The sequence below is a fragment of the Myotis myotis genome, unplaced genomic scaffold (genome assembly GCF_014108235.1).
Source record: "Myotis myotis isolate mMyoMyo1 unplaced genomic scaffold, mMyoMyo1.p scaffold_m19_p_11, whole genome shotgun sequence".
Lineage (NCBI taxonomy): Eukaryota > Metazoa > Chordata > Mammalia > Chiroptera > Vespertilionidae > Myotis > Myotis myotis.
In genome coordinates this window covers 75,531,304-75,543,736 of record NW_023416315.1, presented here as the reverse complement: position 1 = coordinate 75,543,736, position 12,433 = coordinate 75,531,304, and the positions used below count along the sequence as shown (strand labels likewise).

At 37.2% G+C, this 12,433-nt stretch overlaps 1 protein-coding gene and 1 pseudogene across 1 annotated transcript in view; one reads left to right on the top strand and one right to left on the bottom strand.

Annotated features, from left to right (window-relative positions):
* The window catches only part of FOXP2 (forkhead box P2), a 691,137-nt gene that overhangs the window by 455,733 nt on the left and 222,971 nt on the right, over positions 1 to 12,433 (top strand). The gene's annotated exons all lie outside the window — the stretch shown is intronic.
* Positions 749 to 1,301, bottom strand: LOC118666489 (annotated as a pseudogene).

The following is a 12,433-nucleotide window of genomic DNA, read 5'->3' as shown; positions in this document are numbered from 1 at the left end:
ATGTGATAGGTATTATGGCCATTAGTTATCCCCGGTGCTTTGATTACTAAAACATGAAGCTATTCAAACTTTTTCTCTTTGGAAAGGAAATATTTCATGTTTTGCTATTCTGATCATGCAACAGTTCAGATTATTCTTATTAGGGAGTATGAATTTACTGTAGGTAACCCTTAGCTTTGAGGAGTTTATAGTTAAAATGCAAAGAATTTCTACACAGTGTTGAACATAGGGACCATGTTATGAACTGCCTTACAAATGAAATACATTTTCAGTAGCTTTTTTAAATGTTAGAAACAAATAAACACAAAATTCTCTCTTGGCTCCATGTCTGGCCTCTGTCTCTTGATCTCACACTGCATTCCCCTCTGCTTTCTTAGCTCCCACCGGCCTTCCAGTTTATCTCTTGCCATTCTTTCTCGTATAAGCTCTTCTCTCTGCTTGGAATGTTTCCGTTCTGTCCCCCACAAACACTCTCCTAAATATACACAAGCACATACTAAAATAATTCCTGTCCATATTTCAAATTTTAAGTAATGTATTCCTTCCTTTGGGAGCATTCCTTAACCCTAAACCAGATGAAGTTCCCGTGTAGTGATCCTTCACAGCACTTATCACTGTTTCTGATTATTCCTTATTTATGGGGTGGTGTGATTAATGGCTGTCTTTGAGATCAGAGACTATTTTGTTTGCCCATTTTCTTTCCTTTTCTTTCTTTTTTTTTTTAAATTAGATTTATTTTATGTTGCCTTTACTGCTGGGCCGTAAGTTTTTGTTTCTTCAGTTTCGTCTGGGATATCTTTTTCTCCTGTGCAGCCTTCTCTTCTGGTTTAGGAACAGTCTGCTCTTTTTCGGTAGGTCATCTCATCGTGGCAGGGAGAGCTCATGGATGAGTTAACCCGCCCATGAGCTCTGGACCTTCTACGTCGCATCTTTGGAGCTTTGTTCACCTGGATGTGCTCAATGACCAGAGAGTCTACAGCTAAACCCTTAAATTCAGCATTACTCTCTGCATTTTTAAGAACATGCAGCAAAAATTCAGCACTCCTTTTGGGCCACTGACCCTGTGTCCAGCCCCACTGTTCTTCCTGGGCACACCTACCAAGTCCACCTTTGTAAGGACGGAATGGCACACAGTGCTTCTTTAAAGCGACCTCCTTCAGATACTTGGTGGCTTTTGGAATATGCATACTCTTGATGGCCTGGGCAGTTTCACGAGTATTTTTAGAGTGAACACGAAGATTTGAGCCTCTGGATTTGCATGATTTTGTGGGGTTTTCTGGGTGTAGTGAATAGCGAACCATTTTCATAGGTCACTCTGGCCACTTTGGGGAAGAGCTGCCCATTGTATTTTCAACCTGACTCAGTTCTGGGCACATAGTGGATGTGGGTTTCTTACTGGATGCCTAGATGAATGAATGAATGAATGAATGAATGAATGAATCGTTGTTTGTTCTTTACACCACTACCAGAGATTTCTTGTTATTATATCAGTGCAGTTAAGGCACTTTTCCTCTCATGCCTTCTTATGGTTTATACAGCCTGTGGAATAGTTTTTCATGACATATAAGGCATTTTATTATCTTTACCCAACATACAAATCCAACCAGACTTCACTCTACTCTATGTATGTCTCTCTCCCCTCACCATTTTTGTCCTTCCTTTGAGGGGAGAAGTCATTATATTCTTGTTTTCCTTAAACTAGACCAAATGTTACTCTCCCTGTGCTCTTTTGTCATCCTGGAATGTCCTTCTATTTCATTTTTTAAATTATCAAAACCAATTTTTTAAAGGTTTAGCTTAGATATGATTTATTCTTTGAAACTCTTCCTTATCCCCTGCCCATCCTATTTAATTTTTTAAAAATTAAATATTACGTATATGCATAACCCAACCTGTTCAAATTAACCACTTACTCTCTTGCATTTTAATGTTTGTACTTGTTATAACACTTTATTCTCTTCTGCCTTGTCTGTCTACCCCAATAGAACATTGTGATATGTTCAGCAATATATTCCCACAATTTCCAATACGGTATAGAATATGGCACTTTAGCCGATACAAATTAATAAATCCTTTAAAATCTTTTTCTCATTTAGCATTAAAAAGACTGACTTAGCCGTTGACTGACTTCCGGTGATGAGAGGTGTTGTATTTAGAGAATAGTGAATTTGTGCTTCTTTTATGTCCACAATCAACCCCCACACCCCAATTGATCTGTGCTTGGGTCTCATTTCCCACTACAACATTACACTCTGCATCACCTAACCAAACAAATACCTTGATATCCCTGTGTCATTTTGCTTCTAAGTCCTGATTATACTTCTTTACTCTTGTACTTTTCTATTTATAAAAGAATCTCACTCATATACATTTTAAGATGCTTGTCATTGTATCCCTTACTAGAATTTATAACTTCTATTATAATCCTACAAAAATTGCTAGCTCCTTTCCTAGTGGTGAACAGGTTTGCTTATTTACGCACTACTCAGCAACTAGCCTAGCGTTTGGGATATAAGTTGCTGAAAGAGTTAATGGGTATCCAGGCTTCTAGAGATCTGTGGTTTGGCTTCTTTATTTTATTTTGCTATTTTTATTTGATTTAGAAAGTTTTCCTTTTTAATTTTTATTTTGTAATTAAATTTATAGGGATGACATTGGTTAAAAAGATTATATGGTTTTCATTGACTGGCTTATTTCAATGAAGGAAAAATACCACATGATCTCACTCATTCATGGATAATAGAGACCATTATAAACTTTTAAACAATAATAGATACAGAGGCAGAGCTGCCTCAAACAGATTGTCAAACTGCAGCGGGAAGGCCGGGGAGGGTTGGGGGGCAGGAGGTAGGGGGGTAAGAGATCAACTAAAGGACTTGTATGCATGCATATAAGCATAACCAATGGACATAAGCCACTGGGGGATAGGAGAGGCTAGGGGACTGTCTAGGACGGGGGGATAAAATGGACACATATGTAATACCCTTTGTAATACTTTAAGCAATAAATTAAAAAAAAAAAGAAATCTAAATGGAAAGCCAGACAAAAAAAAAAGATTATATGGTTTTCTAATGTGCATTTCTATGATCCATGATCTGCATATTGTATATTTTGCCAGCCATCCAAAGCCAAATCATCTTCTGTCATCATATATTTGACCACTTTTACTATACTCTACCACCCTTTTTGCTGGTAACCACCAACCATGCTATTGTTTGTGTGTACGAGTTTTTGTTTGTTTTACTTGTGTGTTCATTTATTACTTTTAGTTTTATATCCCACCTATAATTGAAATCATATGATTCCTAACTTTTTTCCTGACTGACACTTGGCTTAGCATGGTATTCTCAAAGCCCATCCATGTTATTGCAAATAGCAGTATTTCATCTTTTCTCATGGCTGACTAGTATTCTGTTGTTTATATGTACCACATCTTCCTTATCAAATCATCTATTGAAGGACACTTCAGTTGTTTTTATGTCTTGGCCACCTTGAATAATGCTGCAATGCATACAGGGGTGTATATGTTTTTGCAAATAATTTTTTTTCAAATTTTTATATTCCCAGAAAAGGGGTTTCTGGATCATATGGTAATTTTGTTATTAATTTTTTGAGGAGCCTCCATACTGTTTTCATAGTGGCTTCTTTATACGACATGTATAGACCGGATATATCAAGTCCCTGGAACTGTTAAAACTGAAAAAGTAAAATAACCCAACAAAAAAGTTATGTGTCTCCAATAACTTAGTAAATAACTTTATATGGAGTATTTAAATATAAGGTAAATTTGTAAAAAAGTGAATTGTTTCTACCTTGTTTTATAAACTATATAAAATGGGAGTTTGAAATGGTGCTACTTTGCCATTCATACTAGAGGCCCAGTGCATGAATTCGTGCTCAATGAAAGGAAATTAATTAGAAGAAATATTTTAGAGGCCAAGGATGGACCATGGGAGGTTGGCTCCAGGACGTGTCCGGCCCGTCTCACCCAGTCCTGATTGGCGCCCATCAGGGGCATCTCACCCAGTCCCCATTGGGGCTGATCAGGGCTGGCCAGTTGGGGAGGGACTGTGGGAGGTTGGCCAGCTGGGGAAGGACCACAGGAGGGCTCCAGGGCGTGTTGGCCCTTCTCGTCCAGACCCGATCAGCAAGACCCCAGCAGTAAGCTAACCTACAGGTCAGACCGTCTGCCCCCTGGTGGTCAGTGCATGACATAGGGACTGGTTGAGCAGTCAGACACTTAACATATTAGGCTATATATATATATATATATATATATATATATATATATATATATATATATATATATAGACTAGAGGCCCGGTGCACGAAATTTGTGCCCTGAGGGAGGGTGTCCCTCAGCCCAGCTTGCACCCTCTCCAATCTGGGAACCATCGGGGGATGTCCGACTGCCAGTTTAGGCCTGATCCCACAGGATCAGGCAGTCGGGCATCCCTCTCATAATCTGGGGCTGCTGGCTCCCAACCTCTTGCCTGCCCGATTGCCCCTAACTGCTTCTGCCTGCCAGACTGATCACCCCCTAACCACTCCCCTGTCAGCCTGATTGACACCTAACTGCTCCCCTGCCGGTCCAGTCACCCACAACTGCCCTACCCTGCCAGCCCAATCACCCCCAAGTGCCCTCACCTGCTGGCCCAGTCACCCCTAACTGCCTTCCCCTGCCAGACTGGTTGCCCCTAACTGCCTTCCTCTGCAAGCCTGATCCCCTTCAACTGCCCTCCCATGCAGGCCTGATCCCCCCTAACTTCACTCCCTCCCCTGCAGGCCCGGTCACCTCTAACTGTCCTCCTCTGCAGGCCTGGTACCACCCAATTGCCCTCCCCTGCCAGCACAGTCACCCCCAACTTCCCTCCCCTGCCAGCCTGGTCACCCCTAACTTCCCTCCCCTGCTGGCCAGATTGCCCACAACTGTCCTCCCCTGCTGGCCATCTTGTGGCAGCCATCTGTGACCACATTGGGGTGGCCGTCTTTTGACCACATGAGGGCGGCCATCTTGTGTGAGGGTGTGATGGTCAATTTGCATATTACCTCTTTATTATATAGGATACTTGGACTTAAAATCTAGTTCTTATTAAATTTTAATTTTTCTAATTCTCTAAGTTCTAATGTTTTTTTCTAAATTGCAAATGGTTCTGAGTTATCAACAAAATGTATTTCTGTGTGTGTAGAGGGAAAGAAGTCATGTAAATCTCCACAGGGATTCTCAACATTTGGTAATAAAAAAGTGGAAGAAAATAGAGAGGTAAATATAAAACACTCATTACTCTCCATGCCAAGAATTTTACTTGGTGATTTATATTTGTATTATATTTAATCTTCATATCAACCTTGGAAAACTGAAGCTTGGATTGATTAAAACACTAGCTCTCTAGTCTTGGCTGGGTAGCTCAGTTGGTTAGAGCATTGTGCTGGTACACCAAGGGTGTGAGTTGGATCCCCATTCAGGGCACCTACAAGAATCATCATAATGAATGCATAAATAAGTGAAACAACAAATCAATGTTTCCCTCCCTCCCTCCTTCCCTCCCTCCCTCCCTCCTTCTTTCTTTCCTTCCTTTCTTTCTAAAAAAAAAAACACAAAAAAAACCACAGTAGCTCTCTAAGTTGTATGTACAGTTAATAAAAGTAAAGCAGTAATTCTAACCTAATACAGAATCTGAAAAGATTTCTACTTAGGTTCTGACTGGATGGACATCAGTTTGCAAAAATAAATATCATGCCTGCCCTTAGATGCAGTAGCTTAAATATAGCTCCCATTACATGATATAAGAACAGGACAGATTCACTGCCAAAACCTTGGTGCCAGAGAAGAGGCAAGGAGGCACACACAGAAGACTTCCCTGGAAGCGGCCCTGACCTGAGCTGTAGAGGCCACAGTGGGAAGGCATCAGCAGTCTACTTATTAAGAGCTATCGCATTCTAACTTACTGTACAAAACTAGACTATGGTAGACTCAAAAGTCTAGTTAGGAGTTTAGTTAAACTTGAATTCTTCTAGAATGAAAGATAGGCCCCAGCATTAAAAAGACTCTTGTAAAGAAATACCTCTTATCTGTACCCAACATGAAGCAGACAGTTTTATTTCTTTCCTCTAATCACTTGCCAAAAAAGGGAGACCTCGTTGCATGTACTGAAATGACTTCAACCACAAGAACCACCACACGGTAGCATTTGGGATTAACATAGCAGATGCTGCCAAGGCTTACTCCTCACAGAGCTGACACTATCTCAGCCACAACTGTAGGTTTAAGACAAAAATACCTCTCAGAGCTCACAATTTTACTTCATAGAAGCTTATAAGAGTAACTGTGCTTGATTAAACACCAAAAGTAAAAAATATATATACATAAATTCGGCCCTTGGCTATCTTTTCCCTGAAGCCACATGCATAGCCCTGTCGGCATCATTGCCAGGCTGGCAGAGTTCTGCTTGATGAGTTATAGACCCCTTCCTTATATTTTCACAATCCTTTTAAAAAGTAAACTTCTCTGTTTTTCATGCTTAAAAACATAAGGTAGATGTTTTCTGATTTAGGGATTGAGTGCTAGCATATGTGACACCTAATGGTAGCACTGTACAATACATTCTGTACATATGATGAATTCCATAGTATCAGAACAGCAAATCCAATGTGTTGATTACCAATTCATTTAAAGTCCAAATAATATAATAGGGTTCTCAGAAATACTTATAAAATAGTCAAATATATACCATTTGTGTCTACTCTCTTACTTTAGCTAATTATACTGTCACATGTAACTAATGCAAATATTAATTGAAAAGCTAGATGCTTCAACAAAATGAATAAAAAAGGAAAACTTTTCTATGGCTTAATATTAGACTAATATAGATTTGCTATATGTGTAGCATAAAAAAGCTCTGCTACTCACAAAGTTATTCTCCTCATTGTAAACCAGTTAAATCAGATTCTGATTTATTTATCATTTTATTTTTTTCTTAAATCTTTAGTATTGAAAGTATTACATATATTCCCTTTTTTTTCTCCCACTGATCCCTTATAACCCAACCCTGCCCCTCTACCACCCTATTGTCTGTGTCCATGGGTTTTGCATATAAGCATACAAGTTCTTTGGTTGATCTCTTCCCACCCACCCACCTACCCTGTCTTCCCTCTGAGATTCCACCATCTGTACCATGATTCTATGTCTCTGGATCTATTTTGTTCATCAGTTTACTTTGTTCATTAGATTCCACATATGAGTGAGATCATGTGATACCTATTTCTGCCTGGCTTATTTCCTATAGCGTAATCCTCTCCAGGTTCCTCCATGTTGTCTCAAAGAGATCCTTTTTTTATAGCTGCATAGTATTCCATGGTGGAAATGTACCAAAGCTTTTTATCCACTCATCTACTGAGGGGCACTTGGGCTGTTTCCAGATCTTAGCTACTGAAAATTGTGCTGCTATGAACATAGGGGTGCATACATTCTTTCTGATTGGTGTTTCAGGTTTCTTAGGATATATTCCTAGAAGTGGGATCACTGGGTCAAATGGCAGTTTCATATTTAATTTTTTTGAGGAAACGCCATACTATTTGGCTGCACCTGTCTGCATTCTAACAGCAGTGTACTAGTGTTCCCTTTTTCTCTACATCCTTAACAGCACTTGTCATTTGTTGATTTGTTGATAGTAGCCTTCTGACAGGTGTGAGTTGATACCTCTGTCATTTTAATTTGCATGTCTCTGATGATATGTGTCTTTGAGCATTTTTTCTCATGTCTCTTGGCCATCTTTATGTCTGCTTTGGAGAAGTGTCTATTTAGGTTCTTTGCACATTTTTTAATTGGATCATTTGTCTTCCTTTTGTTAAGTTGTGTGAATTCCTTATATATTTTCTATGTTAACTCTTTATCGGAGGTATCATTGCCAATATTTTCTCCCATATAGTGGGCTCCCTTTTCATTTTGTTGGTGGTTTCTTTTGCTGTGCAGAAGCTTTGTATTTTGATGTAGTCCCATTTGTTTATTTTCTACTTTGTTTCCCTTTCCTGAGGAGATGTACCAGCAAACATATTGTTATGAGAGATGTCTGAGATTTACTGCCTATAGTTTCTATTTAAGTCTTTTATCCATTTTGAGTTTATTTTGTGTATGGTGTAAGTTGGTGGTCTAGTCTCATTTTTTTTTGCATGTATCTGTTCCATTTCCCAACACTATTTATTGAAGAGACTGTCTTGACTCCATTGTATACTCTTGTATCCTTTGTCAATTATTAATTGAATATAATGGCATAGGTCAGTTTCTGGGGTCTCTGTTCTGTTCCATTGATCTATATGTCTGTTCTTGTGCCAGTATCAGGCTGTTTTGAGTACAATGGCTTTGTAATATAACTTGATACCTGCTATTGTGATTCCTCCAACTTTGTTCTTCTTTCTCAAGATTGCTGCAGCTATTCAGGGTTGTTTTTGGTTCCATATAAATTTTTGGAGTATTTGTTCTAGATCTGTGAAATATGCCATTGGTAATTTAATAGGGATTGTATTGAATCTATAGATTGCTTTGGATAGTATGGACAAGTTCAATGATGTTAATTCTACAAATCCATGAACACCTTATATTCTTCCAGTTGTTTATATCTTCTTTTAAATCTTTTTCCAACATCCTATAGTTTTCTGAGTACAAGTCTTTTACCTCCTTGGTTAAGTTTATTCCTAAGTATATTATTATTTTTTGTTGCTGTGGTAAATGGGATTTATTTTTTATTTCTCTTTCTGAGAATTCATTATTGATGTATAAAAATTCCATCAATTTCTGAGTGTTAATTTTGTATCCTGCTACATTGCCAAATTTCTTTATTAAATCTAGTCGATTTTTGGTGGAGTCTTTAGGTTTTCTGTGTACAATAACATGTCATCTGTGAATAATGAGAGGTTTTTTCCTCCTTTCCTATTTGGATGATTTTTTATTTCTTCCTCTTGTCTTATTGCTGTGGCCAGGACTTCCAGTAACTTGTTGAATAAGATTTGTGAAAGCAGACATACCTGTCTTGTTCCTATTTTTAGGGGAGATGGTTTTAGTTTTTACTCATTGAGTATGATGTTGGCTGTAGGTTTGTCATATATGGTCTTCATTATGTTGCGGCATGATCCTTCTATTCCCACTTTACTGAGAGTTTTTGTCAAAAATAGGTGTTGGATTATGTCGAATGCTTTTTCTGCCTCTATTGATATGATCATGTAATTTTTGTCTTTCAGTTTATTTATGTGACGTATAAAGTTTATTGATTTACAAATATCATCCCTGGCATAAATCCCACTTGATCATGGTGTATGTTCTTTATTGTTGTTCTTTTCAATGTATTGCTGGATCTGATTTACTAATATTACAAGCCCATCTCAAGAAACAAGAAAAATTAATAATTAACTACTTAACCCTACAAGTCAAAGAATTAGAAAGAGAACAAGAAAAACCAAGAATAAGTAGAAGGAAGGAAATTATAAGGATTAGAGCAGAAATAAATGACAGAGACTGAAACAACAATATGAAAGATAAATGAAACCAAGAGCTGGTTCTTTGAAAAGATAAATAAAATTGATAAACCTTTAGCCAGACTCATCAAAAAACAAAGAGAGAGGGCTCAAATAATTAAAATCAGAAAGGAAGGCAGTGAAGTAACAACTGACATCACAGAAATACAAAGGATTGTATGAAAATACAATGAGCAACTATATGCCAACAAGCTGGACAATGTAGATGAAAATGCAATTTTCCAAAACTGAATTAGGAAGACTCAGAAAACCTGAATAGGCCAATAACAATTGAGGAAATTGAAGCAGTAATGAAAAAAACTCTCAGCAATCAAAATCCCTGGTCTAGACAGCTTCACAGAGTTGTTTTACCAAACACTCAAAGAAGAACTAACACCTGTTTTGTTTTAAGTAAAGCAAAGCTTACACTTTAAATCCAATTGAAAATCAATAAAATAGCAGATGATCAGTAAGAATATACAAGATTTAGTGGTTTTTGTTTAGGGAGTTTTTACCAAAGGATTTGCTGTAAACCATTATGAACCTCACTGCTCACAAAACCTTAAAATTAAAATTTTAGGTAGTTTTCCAATCTGTGCAGTTATTCAGCAACAACATTCTCTTGGCTATTTTTACCTAATTTTTTCCACAAAATGCCATTGCTAGAGCCTCCTCATCCATCAGTCTCATATACACTGGTATTTCTCCCAAACGGGTATCTTTTGGTTTTCTGTAGTTCTGTTTCCCACGATTTTATTTTTGAATTGTTTTCTAGGCATTGGTGAGGTGACAGGTTCTTACTCAAGAGAGAATTATGACAAGCTTGAAAATACAACTTTTAGAATCAGCAGAGATACAGGAAATGAGTCATTCTTGGAACTAGCTCAACAAAATAGTCTGAAAGCTATGTTTATCTCTATATATCTAAGGCAGGACTTTCAGACCACAATACAACACGCATGCATCCATCCTCCATCCATTTATTCATTCACATATCTATTCATTATGTACTAATACAGCACTAGAAGTCAATGTTCAAGCCATATGTGTCACAACATATATTTATTTTTAAAACAATAAAACAGTGTTTTTAAAAAACAAAACATTGAAACAATATATTTTAAGGTCACCCATAATTCTCCACTACCAAAATGTACACAAATGTTTTTATTATTTGTCCATTTATATTGGTACACTGTGCAGTTTAAAGGTCACATTTTTCAATTTCACAGTTCTATTAAATTATATTTCAATTATATTCTTATAATTTTACATTCTTTAATCTGTAAGTTTTAATTCTAATGCTTTGAATAGTTTATAACAATTTTAGGGCCAAGTTTTAAGTCAGTTTTTATTTGAAAACATTCAAGGCTACATAAAAATAAAAGAATGAAAACTTTAGAAATATCATGCTCTGACCCTTTGTGAGTCTCTATTGTAGTCAGTAAATAGAAAGACTGGATCTTATGATAGGGCGTTGAGCATGGCCATAAAAGAAATTCAATGAACTAGTGGATCTTTAGCATTACCCTAAGGAATTTGAAGAAAGATACCTGTCTTGGTACTTTAAAAGTTAGACATTTTCAGAATATTTAAAAGTAATTTAGAGATAAACATGACTGCTTAAGGTAGTGAGAATATTTTCTAATTAATATTTAAAAACATCATTTTAGATATTGGTACACTATTCAGAAGAAGAGATTGAGCAAAGAAAGAGATCTTAAATTACCATTGGAAAATTAATTTAGAAGCATCAATTCTAAACGAACTTAAAGATTTCTAATTAAATCCTCTAATTTTTAAATGAGAAAATGGAGGCCCAGAAAATTTAAAAGAGATGGCTCAAGCACATATCTTCATTGTGATTAAAAATATACAAAGAAAATTTGAATCAAAACTTGTTAACAACTTAGAAGTAGAAACTAAGTCATAACTAGTTCTGTTCCAGGATTGTTGAGTAAATTAGTTATTTTTGTTTATTTTTCATCATATACCAGATTCTTGCTCAGCATTTAACATTTCTTATTCCTAATAATAAAGAGCTATAGATTTTCATTTAGTTATTACTCTCAGTACTTCAAGACAAATACATTTTTAAAAAACTATAACTGTACTTTATTATATAATTTGGAGGGATATATGTCATGACACCCCTTCTCATAGAAAAATAACCCCACTAATCATACAGAAATAATGTCAGAAAAATATTTTTAGGATAAAAACAATAAATATGCTAAAATTAGCGTTGGCATAGGCATGTGGGGAGGGGCGGAGCACGAAAGCTCCATCTATCCAACTTAAATAAGGTACAAAATAATTTACCTGTCATTTTCTTTTTCTTTTTTTTAAATCCTCACCTGAAGATATTTTTACCATTGATTTTCAGAGGAGTGAAAGGGAGGGTGGAGGAAGGAGGAGAGAGAGAGGGAGAGAGAGAGGGAGGGAGAGAGAGAGGGAGGGAGAGAGAGAAACATGGATGTGAGAGAGATACATCTACTGGTAGCCTCTTGCACGTGCACCAACCAGGGTGGGGGGAAAGAAAAGGAGGGGAGCAGGGAACAAACCTGCAACCAAGGTACGTGTCCTTGATTGGAAGTCAGACACGTGGCCCTACTGTCTAGGGCTGTGGTTGGTAAACTGTGGCTCGCAAGCCACATGCAGCTCTTTGGCCCCTTGAATGTGGCTCTTCCTAAGCCTTAGGAGTACCCTAATTAAGTTAATAACAATGTACCTACCTATATAGTTTAAGTTTAAAAAAATTGGCTCTCAAAAGAAATTTCAATTGTTGTACTGATGATATTTGGCTCTGTTGACTAATGAGTTTGCCGACCACTGGTCTAGGGGCAGGCACTCTAACCACTGAGAAAACTGGCCAGGGCTACCTGTCATTTTCTTAAAGACACTGGCTAAAATAACTTCTAAACAT